This window comes from Lithobates pipiens, unplaced genomic scaffold (assembly GCF_037356315.1).
Source record: "Lithobates pipiens isolate NorthernLeopardFrog02 unplaced genomic scaffold, aLitPip1_a1.2 Scaffold_16, whole genome shotgun sequence".
NCBI classification, from domain to species: domain Eukaryota; kingdom Metazoa; phylum Chordata; class Amphibia; order Anura; family Ranidae; genus Lithobates; species Lithobates pipiens.
Window position 1 is genome coordinate 110,476,528 of NW_027507748.1, and position 18,332 is coordinate 110,494,859.

Below are 18,332 nucleotides of genomic sequence, written 5' to 3' on the forward strand. Positions count from 1 at the left end.
CTGGTTCAGTACCTGTAAGGAGGCCGGAGGTGGGAGATATAGGCCCGCAATCACCCAGGGTTGATTATAAAGTAAAGCATGCATCACAATATACCTACCCCCCGGGTCAAGGGCCAGATCGAGTAACTTGAACGGGAGGGACTTCACCACCAATATACTAACCCCTCTCGAAAATGTAGAGTGGGTCGCATGGTAGTGGTGACCCACCCAGGGTTTCTTAAGGCTGAACGTTTTTTTGCCCACTAGGTGAGTCTCCTGGAACACGCAGATGTGCGGGTGATAAGATTTAATAAACTGGAAAACCAAGGAGCGTTTAACAGGAGAATTTAAACCTCTCGTGTTCCAGGAGAGGACCTTAAGAGAAGCCATCAATAAGTACGAGAAATAGTATGAGATGGGAGAGTGGGGTACCCACCTCCTCATCCAAGCACCCAGACCCGGAAGGGCATGCAAAGGACCAAACCATACATGTCGCTAGGTCAATGAGACTCAGCAGTGATACTGTCAAGCATAACCAAATCACCAAACATAAAAATAATAATGGTAACAAAAACAAAAACAAAAACAGGGGGTCTGCAACGGCAGACCAACACAACCCCACCAACCCCCCCACCCCGCCCATCCCCCAACTCAGTAGGAGGGCTTTCCTTCCCAAAACTACGGTGGATAAATATAGCTGCGTGCAAGAGGAGCCTTGCCTCCTGCTACAAGTGTTATGGAAAAAACAGAACAACTGCAGTCCAGCAAGGATATGAGGTGTAGATCTCCCGGAGCCCCGGGGGCACATACTTCAGGTCCAAGTAAAAAGGAAAAACAAAACCCACTTCAAGATCCACATTCCATTCCCCTCCATAGGAAAAGGTCCCCCAGCCACGGAGTAATAGGAGACAGCACCCCCAAATGATGTCCCGTGTCTAAATCCCCATCAGTCGAAGAGGTCCTGTCCCATCCCATGTAAGGGAGGGGGAGAAAATCCGTTCGGCAGGGCCACCCGGATGCACATAGGATGAGAAGGCAGCCATGGGAGAGTCCCGGGCTGTACAAAGGTGGTCACTGTCCGACCATCGAGGTGCAGGGGGGGGGGGGAGCTGTCCCAGAGGAGAAGGGAAGACACACTCGGCCAGGTCAAGTCAAACAAAAGGGGGAATGAGGATCACATACCATAATAGTCTCAATGCGGGAGAGTCTCAGCCCAGTCCGCAGCTTCCCGGGGCGATGTAAAAAAGATTGTCCTCTCGCCATCCTGAACCCGCAGCCTGCCCGGGAAAAGCATACTATACTTCACCCCCCGCTGTCGCAGCAGACTTCTAACGTGGTCGAAGGACTTCCGTTGTCGCTGAGTTTCGACCGAGTAATCCGGGAATATGAGGATCTTCGCATTTTCAAATTTGAGATCCCCCTGCAGCCGCGCCGCCCGGAGCACTGTGTCTCGGTCCCGGTAGTGTAGCAATTTAAAGATAAGAGTGCGGGGCGGGGAGCCCTGAGGGCCCCTGGTCGCCGGCATCCTATGGGCCCGCTCGATGGAGAAGTGCGAGGAGAACTTGGCCTTGGGGAGCAGGGATGGAAGGAGCTCCTCCATAAATGTCACCGGGTCCTGACCTTCGGCTCCCTCAGGGAGACCAATCACCGGCAAATTATTGCGTCGGTTGCGGTTCTCGGCATCCTCGGCTCTTGCTTCGAGATGCCGAACCCTGACCTTCAGGGCTTGGATGTCGGCAGCATGAGTCCCCTGAGCATCTTCTACTCCGGATACTCGGCGCTCGACCTCCGTCACTCGGTCACGAAACTTGTCCATGTCTCTCCTGATCAGGGCCGTTTCGGTTTGTACATGGTCAATTTTTGTGGTTAGGGTAGCCTGGCAGGTAGAAATAGCCATCATCAGAGCCTCAAACGCCTCCGAGCCGGCATGGATAGCCCCATCCGGGGGAGGATCCGTCTGCACCTCCATGTGGTTGACCGCGTGTGCGGAAGGCCAAGGAGCCGAGCGGGCAGAGGCAGGAGTCGTAGCGGACTTTTTCTGGCTATTCCGTCGGCCACCGGGCATCGCCCAAAGCCCCCTGAGGCACTCCTCCAACGGAACTCACTATCGGGAGTCTTCTACACCAGGGTGATGACAGGATAAGCAGCCGGAGACGGGAGCTCAGTTAACACACGTCTGCTCCCAGCGCCATCTTGGACACGCCCCGTATCTTTTGATATTTACTAAAGCCTTATTAAAATCAATTTGATAAAAAAAAAAAGTTTTTTTTTAAATTTTTTGTATAATCATTGATTTTTATCCACCCTGGTATCCAAGTAGTAGAGACGATCTCCAGTAACCTCCAAACTCATCCTTAACCTGACCCATGTTGTCTTGGATGCCAATGAGCTGTGGGTTAGGTCACTCCTTGTGTGAGCTGCAGGAGGGGGATAGCGCATCTTGCAGAATATTAGAGCACAAAAAAGCAGGAACTTGGGTTAGAGATGAGTTCGGAGGACACCTGAGCTCTGGCATATTCATATTCTAGTCAAAACCCCACCAGGAAGCAGTGACTGCACACCACCAACCTTAGGGGGCATTCCCCACTCCCACACGTGTACAAGGAGTATGTATATATGCAGCGGCAGGGTGGGGATTGCCAAGTTAATATAAGCTTTGCTCTCTGAAGAGTGATCAGTGTTCAGATTGCTCTTCAGACAGCATTTAACAGGTGGTAAGGAGACGTTATACTGTCTCCTCTGTGCCTGCGTTAACCCCCTAAATGTCAGACTAATATGCCACAATTGCATGCATTGTGTGCAGTTGCAGGACAGCCCTATTGACTTGAATGGGTCGGGTTCAGTGGGCAGTAGTGCTGGGGGTATAATTACTGTTGCGTCCACAAAGCAAACTACCATGACCGCAGCACCACCTTCCCAGCTAAATGAGCAGTTGAAAGGCAGATATAAACGCGGCTCAACTGTGGAGTATTACTGTCGCCCAACCATTAGAGTAAATGAGCCCTTATGACTATTGGTGTTCAGTGACAGCTTCCTGGAGGGATTAGGATACAAATACACCAAAGTTCATCCCTCACCCCTACATGGGAGGACGTGGACAATGCTGGATGTCATTCCCACCTAGGAGAGGTTTCTGGAAGTGCGGAGGGAGGGAGGTTGTTGAAAAAAAAATATTTAAAAACGGTGTTCCACCCAAAAGTGTAACTTATGCTTATTTGTTTCCTCCCCCCGCTCCGGTGTCACATTTGGCACCTTTCGGAGGGAGCCCAAACCTGTCTTTTACAGGTATCCTGTCCCCACTTCCAGGAGTCCAGGCCGCAGTGCATTGTGTCAGGAGCTTGGCTCCCTCCTCCTCCTTCCCCCGCCGCCGGGCCAGCAGGAGAGCACAAGCGGTGCCTTGCGCATGCGCAGTAGGGATTTGGCATGAAGCCGTAATGCTACAGTGCTGGGCTCCCTCAGCTGCATTGGCGGCAGCAGCACTCGACAGCTGATGGAAACAGCTGCAGTGCCGACATTGCTGGACTACAGGACAGGTAAGTGTCCTATTGTTTTCACCCTAAAAAAGAAAAGAAAAAAAAAGTCAGCAGCTACAAATACTATAACTGCTGACTTTTAATAAAAGACTCTTTCCAGCCCAGGAATCCAGCACTGTCCTCACCAGGGCCGGTTCTTCACTGGACATCGGGTCCTCAGCATGTTTACTGTGGGAAGCTGGCAATGACTCCTGGGACCTGTGATGTGCCCCAGAAGGGCAAATACTTTTTTGATGGGATGTCCTCGGTCAGCGATGGCGGACCTTGGCACCCCAGATGTTTTGGAACTACATTTGCCACGATGCCAAAGTTGGGGGTGCCAAAGTTCGCAATCACCATCCTAGGCGATTCTAGTAGATGTGGCAGTGGGTACCTGCCAGAAAAAGGGAGGAGGATGAGTTGGGATTCTCTGAGGCTTGGTTCACATATATTCAGTACGGGACATCGCATTCATTCGTATTGCTCAAATCGCACCGCATCCACAGAAAAAAAAAGGTGTGGGAGCCTTCCCACCCTCCCCTGGAATAGGATTCCGTTCAATTCTCACCAAGGAGTTCAGCCCCCCTCCTCCTCCCCCCGCTGCCAGGCCATCCACAAAGCTGTAAAGCCGCAAGGCTTCACTGCCGGTTTCCCTTACCCAGCAGCGGCAGCACCCAAGAGCTGCTTAAAAAACCGGCTTGGGTGAGGACACCGCGGGATCCCTGGACAGGTAAGTGTCCTAATATTAAAAGTCAGCAGCTACAGGATTTGTAGCTGTTGTATTTCATTTTTTTATAGAAGGAGCCTGGAGCTCCTCTTTAAGTTGAAGTTCTGATCGATAGGCGAACTCTGATCAGCAAATATTCTCTCAATCCATCCGTCACGTGTAATCTTCCCGAATCTCGGGTGTGCTTCCTGTGTTTCTCACCCCCTGTAAAAACTTTGGGGGTTATTTACTAAAACTGTAGAGTGCAAAATCTGGTGCAGTTCTGCATAGTAACCAATCCAGGTTTTATTGTCAAAGCTAAAATTGAACAAGCTGAAGCAAGAAGCTGATAGGCTACCATGCACAGCTGCACCAGATTCTGACAGCTCCAGTAGGTAATAAATCTCCCTGTTTGCCTCCACCAATAAGGACCGGTCACTGCTGCGCTCTGGTCTCATCTCCGCCCCCTCCTGTAGTTTTTATGTAATGGGCGGGGTCTGCTGGGTCCCCCCCGTGGCACTAACTGCGCAGGCTATATACAGAACACTTATGATGTCCATGCTATTTTTACAAGGCAATATCTGGGTTTGCTAAGGCATTCTGTGCACACAAAGTAGGTTTTATATCTATGGTAACTATTGAAGAATATTTGTGCATTAAGGTACCTGGAGTTTATCATAAAAACAAATTATTATAAAATAAAATAATAAAAAAAATATATGAAAATACAATAAGATATATATATATATATATATACACACACACACACACATAAATTTAAAAAAATAAATAAAAGTGTGATTTATTTTATATCCATGCCACTACTGAGGAATATTTGTACATGATGGGACCAGCAGTTTATCATAAAAAAAATTAAAAAAACTAGCAAGGGTGCCATGGTGAGATGAGAGGGCAGGAGGGCAATATTTGGGGGCTCCCGTGTCGCTCATAGGATGTGGTGACAGGAGTGGGGCCCACGTCACACGTCAGTGCTACGGAAGGATCACATCGCGGACAGGTCCTCTTCCTCCATAGTGAAGGGCTGACCATGACAGTGCCGGTCCCCGCTTAATTTTCGCGCGGAAGAAGGACATGGCGCCGGGCGGACGTGCGGCGGTCAGTCAGCACATTGCTGGGCGCCCCGGCTCCCTCCTTCCAGCACACGGGATGCCGGGGACCCGCTCAACGACCCCCGCTGGCCGCACACACCCCGGCTTTCCTAACATGAATGACACTTCCTCCTTCCTACACACTCAGCTCCAGCCTCCGCCATACTGTACACAGCCCGCGACCTTCCGGGGAACGCACGGCCTGCTGGGTAATCTCCCGGGGTCGCGGCTGAAGCCCGGCCGGCCATCTTCGTTAGAGGTAAAAAAAAAAACGGCTGCACTATGACAGCATCTCCATGGTAACAGTGGCCATGATGTCATAGTGCAGCCGTTTTTTTTTTTGCTTGAATAGCAGAGCAGACCAGGCATCCAGTCAGTTAATACTAGTAGTGTGACGAGTGCAGACACATATTTCTGAGCTCCCACCTTTTTCACTAAATTATAGGAGAGGATTGTGTTACAGATTGTCAATACAACATTTCAGTAGAGAAGAGGTTTTACTGATAATTCGTGAGTTTATTTTCAGTGTATTGTATATCTATATATATAGATATATATATTATAAATAAAATGACCCGGAGGAGAGAGGAGGTTGCAGACAGGGGAGGCTATTTTCTGAGGAAGAGGCGCAGAGAGGAGGACGAAATGAGCTCTCCAGAGAGAGGAGCATTGCTGAGGAAGAGGCGCAGGGTGGAGGATGAAATAAACTCTACAGAGAGAGGAGCGGTTTTGAGGAAGAGGCGCAGAGAGGAGGATGAAATGTACTCTCCAGAAAGAGGAGAGGTTCAGAGGAAGAGGAGCAGAGAGGAGGATGAAATTAACTCTCCAGAGAGAAGAATGGTTCTGAGGAAGAGGTGCAGAGAGGAGTATGAAATTAACTCTCCAGAGAGAAGAGTGGTTCTGAGGAAGAGGTGCAGAGAGGAGGATGAAATGAACTCTCCAGAGAGAGGAGAGGTTCAGAGGAAGAGGAGCAGAGAGGAGGAAGTAGAGAATTCTGCAGAGAGGAACAATGAGATTTCAAGGAACGGAAGCGGAGAGGAGTTATCAGACAGCTTTGCAGAGATTCTACAAAATTTTAAGAAACATGAGGAAGATGAGTTAGCATGGAATTGTTTAGAGAACATGGAAGACCTGAGTAAGGAGGAGAAACAAGGAAGCAGAGAAGAAGGTAATAATATATTAAGGGCCTCATAGGTTTACATCTGCAATGTGAGATCTAAGACACTGCTGCCTCAAGCTGCTGGTCTTACCAGATTTTGAGGGAAATCTAGTGATGTCATTACTGTAAAGGACATGTTTGTAATTTGCAAAAAATAGGTTTCAGTATGGATTCCACGAGATCTGAAGATCATTTTAGGGGTTCCTCTGAGGTAAAAAGGTTGAGAAAGGCTGACTGACATGGAAATATATATGATCAGTTGGTCCCGATGTTGGAGAATCCCTCTTTGCCCTTGTACACACTGTCGGACATTCTGACAACCAAATCCATTGGATTTTGTCCAAAACTGGTGTTGCATGCACAAGGTCAGACAAAGTTGTCGGAAAATCCGATCGATCAGAACGTGATGAGGTTATTTTGTTACAACGGGACTACGTTCAGGCTAGTAGCCAATAGCTTTGGTCTAGGAATTTGATCTGAGCACGCGTGGCACTTTGTCCGATTGGAATTCTCAAACAATCGGACAAAGTCCGATCAGATCATGTTGTCGGAAAATTTTACAGCCCAGCTCTAAGCCCTTGTACACACGGTCTGACATTCCAACAATAAAATCCGTCGGATTTTGTCCGAAACTGGTGTTGCATACACATCGTACGTAACGTGATGACAAAGGGGTGACAAGTCCGATCGGATCATGTTGTCGGAAAGTTTTATAGCCCAGCTCTAAAACTTTTTCAGAATATTCCGATGGAGCCCACACACACAGTCGGATTATGCGACAACGCGGTCCAATCGGACATTCTGCGTCGGAATGTCTGACCGTGTGTACAAGGGCTATGTGTATATGTTTGGTACATATATTAAGACATGGGGTTATCCCTGTTTGTTCATTACATATGGAGGCTCTGCTTGCTGCTTACTAATTCTCTGTAACGACTGAGCTTCACTATTGCTCTCCAAAGGTCACCACACGCATTACAATCTAACCCTACAATCTTTGTACAATTTAGGTTTACCAAAAGTCTACATTGTGATGAACTACCTTATCTATACAATTAATTTATATCCAATCAGGGAGGCCCTGGAACTATATTATTGTTGGTAGACCTAATCGATCAGATTGTAACATGTGGTGAGCTTCAGAGCAAGTCTATAGGTCAGGTCTGGTCTATTTGAAATCGGTAGACTTTTTAAGGAGTTTTTCTCAGCATTTTTTGTTAGAACAGACAAAAAGGCTTGCTCTAATTTGGAGTTTCATCATTAAGCTGAATTTTAACTGTATACAAACGAAACCAAATGATCAGTTCTAGGTGGAACCATCCCTGTTTTGTCCACTGCACTCCAGTCTAGCAGTACTCTCTGTTCTAAAGGTTTCAGTTTCAATAGATATAAGTAGAGGAATATGACTTGTATCGGGACGAGGTAATAAAATTGTTTTCCTTTTCTTTCACTAGATGTTAACTGGATGACATCAGGCCACAGAGCGGAACACATATGGGCTTCACCAGGTTCCCTAAGTCCAGAGAGCTTCATCTTCCATAAAGTTCTTGGAGAAGGAGGATTTGGGAAAGTAAGTAACCAATGATTAGGGCTTAGATGGCATAAACACAAGGCGGGGGGGCACACACAATATGACCATCCTTAAAGGGGTTGTAAAGGTTAGTTTTTTATTTTCTAAATAGGTTCCTATAAGCTAGTGCATTGTTGGTTCACTTACCTTTTCCTTCGATTTCCCTTATAAATGTTTTTTTTCTTTGTTTTCTTTGTCTGAATTTTTCACTTCCTGTTCCTCCTCAGTAAGCTGTTCAGTAAGCTGTTCTGGCTGACTAACCACCAGCTCGGATGATGGTGAGAAGTTTACTGAGGAGAAACAGGAAGTGAGAAATTCAGACAAAGAAAAAAAACATTTAGAAGGGAAATCGAAGGAAAAGGTAAGTGAACCAACAGTGCACTAGCTTAGAGGAACCTATGTAGAAAATAAAAAACGAACCTTTACAACCCCTTTAAGGAAGGCTATGTGACGGGTCACCATAAACATGTACACTCAGCTCAGCTTTTAGGGGAAGTGGGGAGTGAAGTGCTGAGCGAGTGGGGTTGTACGCTCTTTATATAACTCCCAGTTTAAAGCTGAACTCTGGGATATAAGAAAACGTTATATTTTTTAGTGGGTAGAAGGGTTAAGTACTAATTTTTCCTAGCGGGGGATGATGAATAGGGCAATGTCCTTAACCTATCCTAGGCAGCCGGCACTCTGCTCTGCTTTCCAATGACCATTGGCGTCTTCCCATACAATGCTATGACCGGTCAGGCAGTGAAGGGAAGGGGCCTCAGGATAAGTGGACATGCAACGTGGTGAAAGCTTACGGGTAGTAAGGAATAAGGTAAGTATATTACCATATTCATCATCCCTTAGGCGCAATGAGCAGGTAACCCTTGCAGTGAGAAGGAGGACTGCATGTTTCAGCTTTAATGCAGAGTGTCAGATTGTGCCTTCCAGTGCAGCAACCCTTCAGAATACACCTTGTATAAGTCTAACTTCTATAGAGTGAACTCTGATTGGTCACTCTCAGTTATAGTGCCTGCTGTGTTGAATAAGGCAGAGGGTAGCTATTTTTGATAGGTAGAGGACACTTAAAGCGCTTGTATACCCGCTGAATTTATTTATTTTTTTACTCACCTGCAAAGGAAAAGGCATAATGAGCTAGTATGCACCGCATACTAGCTCATTATGAAATACTTACCTTAGAACGAGGCCCCGACATCTGGCCCGATCCACGCCGAGGGAGCTGACATGTTCCCTCTGCGTTTCTTCCAGGTATCGCGGCTGTGAGTGGCAGGAGCAGCTATATCGTCACTCCCGAGACGGGAGATTTCTTTCCGGCATGGTCTGGCGTTTTCCGGACTTTCAGCCGAGAATCCCCTGTGCACATGCGCTGCTGCAGTCAGCGGCACATTGCGAGGGGAATATCTCCTAAACCGTACAGGTTTAGGAGATATTTTTTTCACCTACAGGTAAGCCTTATTATAGGCTTTCCTGTAGGTAAAAGTCACAAAATTGACTATACAACCACTTTAAGCTGGCAATACATGGATCGAAATTCAGCCAGTTCAGGAGGGACCGGCTGAATTTTGATCTACTGTATGTATGGGCCAGCTGGTTGTACATAAGTCAATCTATCAATTGACTTAAGAACAACCATCCTTTTGGGTTTTTATTGAACAATTAGTGCAGTTGCCTGTAAACAGCAAAACACTAATCACTGTGTTCTGGCAGTGGTGAAGTCTACTTGTCACTAGAACACAATAGCGCAGCAGGAAGGATTCCCCATCAACACGGATTGTGTTGATGGTGTGAATCAAGCAATTTTTTGCAAAGAAAATTGCATAATATATGGCCTGCCTTCAAGCAGTCAATTATATATTGACAAATGGCAAACCCAGCAGGATAGAAGAACTGGAGAAAAGAAAGATAATTGAGAACATCGGGAATATCTGGTGTTGATGTTAAAGCTAGTGCACATGGAAAAGATTATGTACTAATTGTTTCTCTCCTATAGGTGGTGCTGGCGACCCATCGTGATACCGACATACTGGTGGCAATTAAGATTGTCAGAAAGAAGTTTGTGATTTTAAACTCACCCCAGATCCTCGTCGAACGGCAAGTCATGGAGATGGTTGGGAACAACCCTTTCTTCACCCACACCTACGCCACATTCGAAACAGAAGTAAGTGTGTTTTTGGAAATGTTAAAAATACAGAAATATCAAATGAATGACATATATAAAAGGTAATATATAGCAGCCCCAACATTGCTTTATGGCATCTGCATGTTCACTTTTAAAGGTGAACTCTTATGATTAAGGCATACTGATGTTGCTGAGTCAGTGACCTCACTTTTTCTCTACTGGAGTCAAAGAATTGAGCTTGGTCACCTGCCCTATCCCTAATCACCCGATAGGACGGTGCTGCACCACATGATAACTGTCATACTGCATTAGGCAGTGCTCTACAATGCAGTGTAGACTGACTGACTCACAATGATAGCTGTCCCTTCCCTAGACTGAATTCTGTTGCAAGGAAGGGGACAGTAATAGAGAAACAGCTTTGGGTAATTTTACTAGCAGTATTTAAGAACTAGATTTACTGAATCTATCAGTGGAACCATGTAACGATTTACAGTTTATTTGCCTGGAGTTCATAGGTCATTGGATCAGATTAATTAGATGTACGGATGACACAGGAAACATGTACAGGACTTATGTGTTTAGTATATGTATCCTCTTTACATGGAACCCTCCAGTATTTGCAGCAACTGCCTTAACTTATATCTATATAAGGATGGAGACATTATATATATATACAATCTATCTATCTATGTGTGTGTTTGAATGGATGGAGATAGATAGAAAGGTAGATTTTGGTAGATGTCATGCAGCTTTTTCTGGTAGAGAATTATAACGTGTTATTTTCATTTGGACCTTCTAACCTGTCTGTCTTTTCCCTTTACTAGAGTCATTTATTCTACGTAATGGAGTTTCTGAAGGGAGGAGATCTTTTTGATTGGTTAGTCGAGAACGGCACATTTGACCTTAACACCCTCAGACTCCTGGCAGCGGAACTCGTGTGTGGTCTTCAATTCCTACATTCTATAGGCGTAGTTCATAGGTAAGTAAGCTTATTATAAACGTCAATCATATTACAAACCGCCCCTGCCCCCTTCCCGCTGCCCGACGCCTGAACTGTTACTAAACCTCATTTGTTCCGAGGATGATGGTGAGCGCACACTTACCCATTCATCCTCCTCCATCCAGTGTTTACTTTGCACAGTAAAGAAAATAATCAATTTATTCACATTTGATTCAATTTTACATGAGGAGGATACTACCCTTTCATTACTAGGCCATTTTTAGGTGCTTTGATAATTTGACGGACAATTACTCTGTCATGTACTGTACCTAAATTAATTTTCTATCCCCCCTGATATGGACCCCATTTCTAGAAAGTATACACCCCAAGGGGATATGGTTATACATTTTTTGGAATAAAGAAATATATTGAAAAAGATATTCAAGTGAATAAATGAATAAGCTGCTGCTTCAGATCCATCCATTTATTTATTTATTCATTCATTCAATACAATTATTCCCCTTTGTTATAGGATGAGGGGGAAGGAAAAAACATGTAATTGCTATGATCGGTCCTCACAATGATCCCAAGGCACCGAGAGGCTCAGATCAGCCCTGTACATTGTCTGTGTACTGGACCATCCAGGGACAGCTCAGTACACAGTTAGCTATTTCTTTAGTGTTTATAAATGGCTGTACTGTGGTCCATTCGGTGGTATCTAAGGGGTTAATGATCATACCGCTCATGTAGTGTAATCAGTTCATGAAAGATACCATTTTTTTCTGTCTTATGTTATTAATTATGTGTATGGGCAGCGCTAGGTAAAGGAGCCTTGTGAAGGTTGATCCCTCTATAGATCAGTAATATCGGGATATTGGGGGATAATTGTCTGAACCATAGAACTGACACTCTTTTTCTCTACAGGGACCTGAAGCCTGATAATATTCTACTGGAGCACACTGGCCATGTGAAATATGCCGACTTTGGCTTGGCAGCAACTGACATGTTTGGATCGAACACCAGGAGTGAAAATGTTGGTACAGAGAGTTACAAGGCCCCGAAGGTAAGTTAAACACCAATTACAGTATCTGCTGGTCCAATATGCCCATACACAGGGCAATTATCAACCAGATTAGGCTTAAATGAAAGAAATCATGTATATACAGGGTAAAAATACACCAGGTTAGGTCTGTCCAGAATTAAGGAAAACATGTATACATAGGGCGATAAAGGGCAGAATTAGGATACTTGCACACAGTACAGGTGTATGAACTTTAAACTCCTGGCAGAAGATTTCTGTGTAAAAATGCGAGGATGCGCTGTGTAGTAAATGAATTTATTTGCATGTTTTTGCACATATACATACTTGCACTTAGAAATTCTTGTCTTGAGTTGTGTCATACGCATGTATATGTCTGTAAGATACTTCCCTGCAAGGTCAAATTTTTTATTTTTTACTGATCTATATGCAGAGTACATTTGCGCTCCTGTGTGTATAGGATCCTTAAAAATGATAGGCTGTATTAACATAAGTAAAAAAAAAGTTATGCCCTGTACACACAAGCGGATTTTCCATTTTCCTCGGGAGCATAGATTCCACTTAATAATTATGCTACCATCTGAGGGTCCTGACCAGCTATTATATGGCCCTGAGGGTCCCATACAGTCCTGGAGGTGCTATCTAGTTACCATATGGCCCTGGGGGTCCCATCCAGCTAACATATGGCCCTGGGAGTCTCATCCAATCCTAGGTGTCCAGTCTAGCTATCATATGGCCCTGAGGGTCCCGTGCAGTACTAGGGTTTCCATCCAGCTACCATATGGTCCTGGGGTCCCATCCAGTCCCAGGATCCCATCTAGCTACCATCCAACCTTGGATTTGGTCATGATTGTTTGAAATTCATGTAGTATTTATCCCTGAAAATTGATCTTCTTAAAGCGGGGTTCCACCCTAAAGTTGAACTTCCGCTGATCGGAACCCTCCCCCCCTCCGGTGTCACAATTGGCACCTTTCAGGGGGGAGGGGGGTGGAGATACCTGTCAAAGACAGGTATTTACACCCACTTCCGGGCATAGACTCCCGTGGGAGTCTATGCCTCTTCCTGTCCTGCCGCGCTGTCTGCTGGGACACACATGGGTCCCAGAGACAGCGCGGACAATTCCTATTGCGCTGCGCGACTCGCGCATGCACAGTAGGGAACCGGGAAGTGAAGCCGATTCGCTTCCCTTCCTGATTCCCTCACCTAGAATGATGGTGGCAGCAGCCGAGAGCCGAGCAATCGATCGGCCTTGGCTGCCGGCATCGCTGGACCCCGGGACAGGTGAGTGTCCATTTATTAAAAGTCAGCAGCTGTAGTATTTATAGCTGCTGGCTTTTAATATTTTTTTTCCCCAGTATAGTCCCGCTTTAACGTGACTGTGTCAGGATGTCGCTTTTGCCAATTTGTTTTTCTATTTTTTGTTATTAAGCCTGGCAGGAGTCTAGTGTTGCACTTACAGCTCTGTGCAGTGTGTGCACAGGGGGTTCGGGACAGTGTGTAATGACTACTTTGTATCACTAAGGCTGGATTCACACCTATGCAGTTTTAGTGCTTTTTGCATTTTTCAGATTTGCACTACAGTCCATTTAACATGGTTTCCTATGGAACACGTTCTGTAGTGCAAATCTGCAAAATGCAAAAAGCACTAAAACTGCGTAGGTGTGAATCCAGCCTTACACAGTAGGCTTGATATACTAAAACTAGGGAGTGCAGCTGTGCATGGTAGACAATCTGCTTCTAACTTCAGTTTGTTCAAATAAGCTTTGACAAAAAAAAAAACAGGAAGCTGATTTTGCACTCCCCAGTTTTAGCAAATGAACCCCATTGTGTATTACAAATAAAAGTAGGATGTTTTTAAATGAATTAAAGTTAAAGATGTAAAATGAAAACTTTTGGGTGAAGCAATGTTGTGAATGTTAATGCTGCTTTCCATCTGGCTTATTATCCTATCCTTCTTTCTCTTATTTTCCCATAGGTTATTAAGTCTATGCCATATGACCAAACTGTAGACTATTTCTCGTTGGGGATCGTGCTATTCGTTATGGCCTACGGGGACCACCCATTCTCTGAATCGGACGTGGACAATTCCATATTGAATGATTTGCCGAATTATCCAGAGGATGCAGATCCTGATCTTGTGGCCTTTTTAGACAAGGTAAGTACTGTTACTATAACTAGGAAAGTAAAAACATAGGCTCAGCCAATTAAATTTATGAATGTGGTTTGCACTTTGCTTGTTTTAGGACTCTGTAGCAAGTGAAGCGCCCTTCATTCTAATGATTGAAGGTGAAGGAAACATGTCACATGACCTTGACATATGTCATGTGACAGCACTCTCCTCCTATGAGCAAACATTATTTGCAACATTATGTAGAAAATACACTGCATACTCCACATTGCACTATGCTATTTATTAATAGGACGTAAATTGGCATTGCCATGTGGAATGTGGAGTATTTCCTGCGGTGTGCATAAGTCGTAGGTCTTTATAAATAGGCCTCTTAGCATTTTGGTGCCATTATTGTCATCTTATGTTTCTCTGTTTTCTTTTTTCCCCATAGTTCCTGTGCAAAGATCTGAAAAAACGCAGAAAGGCCATTGCCAACATACGAGACGACCCATTTTTCCAAGGAATAAATTGGGAGGAGCTGGAGAGAGGGCACGCACGCCCCCCACTTTTTGTTCAACGAAAGGTAAGTAAAATTTTGACCAGATTTATGAAAGGATCTGAACATTCCTTCCTTACTTAATAAAGTCGTGCAGCATTGTTATTTGCCACCTTAGCTTTACTTTGAATATCATCAGTTTGAGAGCCTGGGTGGGGGTACTAACTGGCAGACCTCAGATGATCTCTCAACCCGACTCTCAATCTAAAGACTCAGAAGTCAGTAAAGTGAAATAAGAAGACCAATATATAAAATACTTTTCAGAAGTGTGTTTGCACACCTCGTATGCCCTATACACACAGTAGGATTTTCCAACAACAAAATCCATGGGATTTTTTCCGACGGATGTTGGCTCAAACTTGTCTTGCATACACATGGTCACACAAAGTTGGTCGGAAATTCCGAACGTCAAGAATGCGGTGACGTACAACACGTACGATTAGCCAAGAAAAATGAAGTTCAATAGCCAGTGCTGCTCTTCTGCTTGATTCCGAGCATGCGTGGCACAATTTCCGACAACGGAGAACCAGATCTCAAATTTTGTGTGATGGAAATTCTTATGGAAAATGTGTGATGGAGCCTACACACGGTCGGAATTTCCGACAACAAGGTCCTATCACACATTTTCCATTGGAAAATCCTATCGTGTGTATAGGGCATAATGTTGAAGGTCCATATTCTTGTTTATTCACTATGGTCACTAGTTTCCGACATTTCCACAGTCATATGGACTTGGATGGCCCATAGATGGGAAGACGGTCCCAGAGGTCATAGAGGGATTTCTTCTATTTATATTTGTATCTAATTGTTCTCTTTTGTTTTTACTTTTACAGAGCCTCAGAAAAATAACAAAGAATACAATGGAGCTGGAAGAGCTCAGAGGACTAGGAACAACAATTTCAGCCAAACAACAGAAATGCTTCAATGGCTTTTCTTTTGTTAGCGACAAATGGAGAGCCATTCAGAAACTAAACTGAAGCCAGTAAGGGTTTGTACTAGGAGAGCGAATTGGGGGGGGGGGGGGGGTGACATTGGGAAGGTGCCTTGGGGTAGGGGGCTACCCCAAAGCACCTTGTCCCAATTTTGTGGGCATGTGGTCTGGTATGGTTCAAGAGGGGTGGGGATCACACGCTTGCTCCCCCTTTATTGACCTTCCTGGCTGCATGTTGGGATAAGGGTCAAAAACACTGGGCGGGGGGGGAGGGTTGGGGTGGGTTGAGGGCACAGGGGGACATGTTGGGTGGAGGGCACAGGGGGACACTGTGAAGGGTGGAGGGCACAGGGGGACACGGTGGGGGGGGGGTGTATCGTACAGGGGGACACTGTAGGGGGTCACTGTGGGGGGGGGGGGGTGGGGGCGCAGGGAGACACTGTGGAGGGGGGAGGGCACAGGGGGACACTGTGGGGGTGGAGGGCACAGGAGAGCGAATTGGGAGTGACATTTCGGAAGGTGCCTTGGGGTGGGAGGGGCTACCCCAAAGCAACTTGTCCCAATTTTGAGGGCATGTGGTCTGGTATGATTCAGGAGGGGTGGGGGATCACACGCTTGCTCCCCTTTATTGACCTGGCAGGCTGCATGTTGGGATAAGGGTCAAAAACACTGGGTGGGGGGGGGGTTGAGGGGGTTGAGGGCACAGGGGACATGTTGGGGGGAGGGCACAGGGGGACACTGTGAAGGGTGGAGGGCACAGGGGGACACCGTGGGGGGGTGTATCGTACAGGGGGACACTGTAAGGGGTCACTGTGGGGGGGTGGGGGAGCAGGGAGACACTGTGGAGTGGGGAGGGCACAGGGGGACACTGGGGGGGGGGGGTGGAGGGCACAGGAGAGCGAATTGGGAGTGACATTTCGGAAGGTGCCTTGGGGTAGGAGGGGCTACCCCAAAGCACCTTGTCCCAATTTTGAGGGCATGTGGTCTGGTATGGTTCAGGAGGGGTGGGGGATCACACGCTTGCTCCCCCTCTCTTGACCTGCCAGGCTGCATGTTGGGCCACACTTTTTTTTTTCATTTTGGTGTGGGGTTCCCCTTAAAATCCACACACAGGGGGACACTGTGGGTGGGTGGCACAGGGGGTCACTCTGGGGGGGGGGTGAGGGGCACAGGGGGACACGGTGGGGGGGTGGATCGTACAGGGGGACACTGTGGGGGGGTGTTAAAGGGGGTCACTCTGGGGAGGTGGAGGGCACAGGACGACACTGTTGGGTGACTGATCACCTTATTAGTATCACAAGTGACGCTAGTTAGGCAGGTAAGTATTTAGGTTCGCCACCAGCTTTTTGTAGCTTCATGCCACTTAATATTTATTCACGGTTTTTCACCGAAGATCTCTTTAGATCTATTGTGAACCAAAGCAATTTGTACGCTGGTCAACACATCGCCATTAATCCCCAGTCCTCCCTTGCCAGAGATTGGAAACCAATTACGGTTTCCAAATTTAAGACCTTTCTAGGCCTTTCCCTCCTCATGGGCATAACCAAAAAGTGAGTTGTGGTCATATTGGTCCACTGACCCAATTCACCATATGCTTCCAGGGCCAGGACACGATACGAGCGGATCTTGCGGTTCATGCACTTCAACAACAATGAACTCTGTCATCCTCGTGGAGATCCTGGATACAATCAGCTCTACAAAATTTGGCCCCCGTAAACCACTTCAATCAACGTTTTGCAAACTTGTTTACTCCCCATCAAGTTGTCTGCGTTGATGAGTCCCTTATTAAGTTTTGTGGCCGTTTGTCATTCAAACAGTACCTTCCCAGCAAGCGTGCCAGATACGGGGTCAAGATGTATAAGCTCTGTGACAAGGCCATAGGCTATACATGTAGTTTTATGGTTTATGAGGGAAGAGATAGTCACGTAGAGCCGACAACTTGCCCTGACTACATAGGAAGCACTGGCAAGATTGTGTGGGACTTGGTGTCACCCTTATTCGGAAAGGGGTACCACTTCTACATGGACAATTATTACACAGCAGCTTGTAGATTCCCACCTTAGGCTGGGGGAAAGAGCCTGCTTGAAGTGTAATAATTTGCTTGCTATGAAGTGGAGGGATAATAAGAATGTTTTTTGTTCTTACCTCCCTTCATGTAGACACAACGATCCAAATTACTACGGCGACTGGTGTTGTGGCGAAACCCCTCTACATGGGGGAAGCAGGGGTGGAGGAGCGATTTGCTCCTACCTTTTGGGGCGTATGCCCCCTATGCTTCGGCATATATAAATGGTGCATGTATGCCTATCATTAGAAGTGGGTGGATGAAGGGAGGTATTCTAATGGTGGGCATACCCACCGATCAATCTATTTTTTCCACTCAGCCCACAGGTTTCATGTAAAAGCAATCCTAGTGGATAATTAGCCTTTAGACTGCTTTTACAAGCATATAAAAATCAAGGATGCAAAACAAAGTACAAACAATAGTGAATAGAAAACATGTAGTCCCAAACCCAACAAAGTTTCAGAGATGAGTTGTATTCTCCTTCATCAGGGTTTTTTTCAGGAAACACAATATCTATGAAATATTAAATATATGTGTCC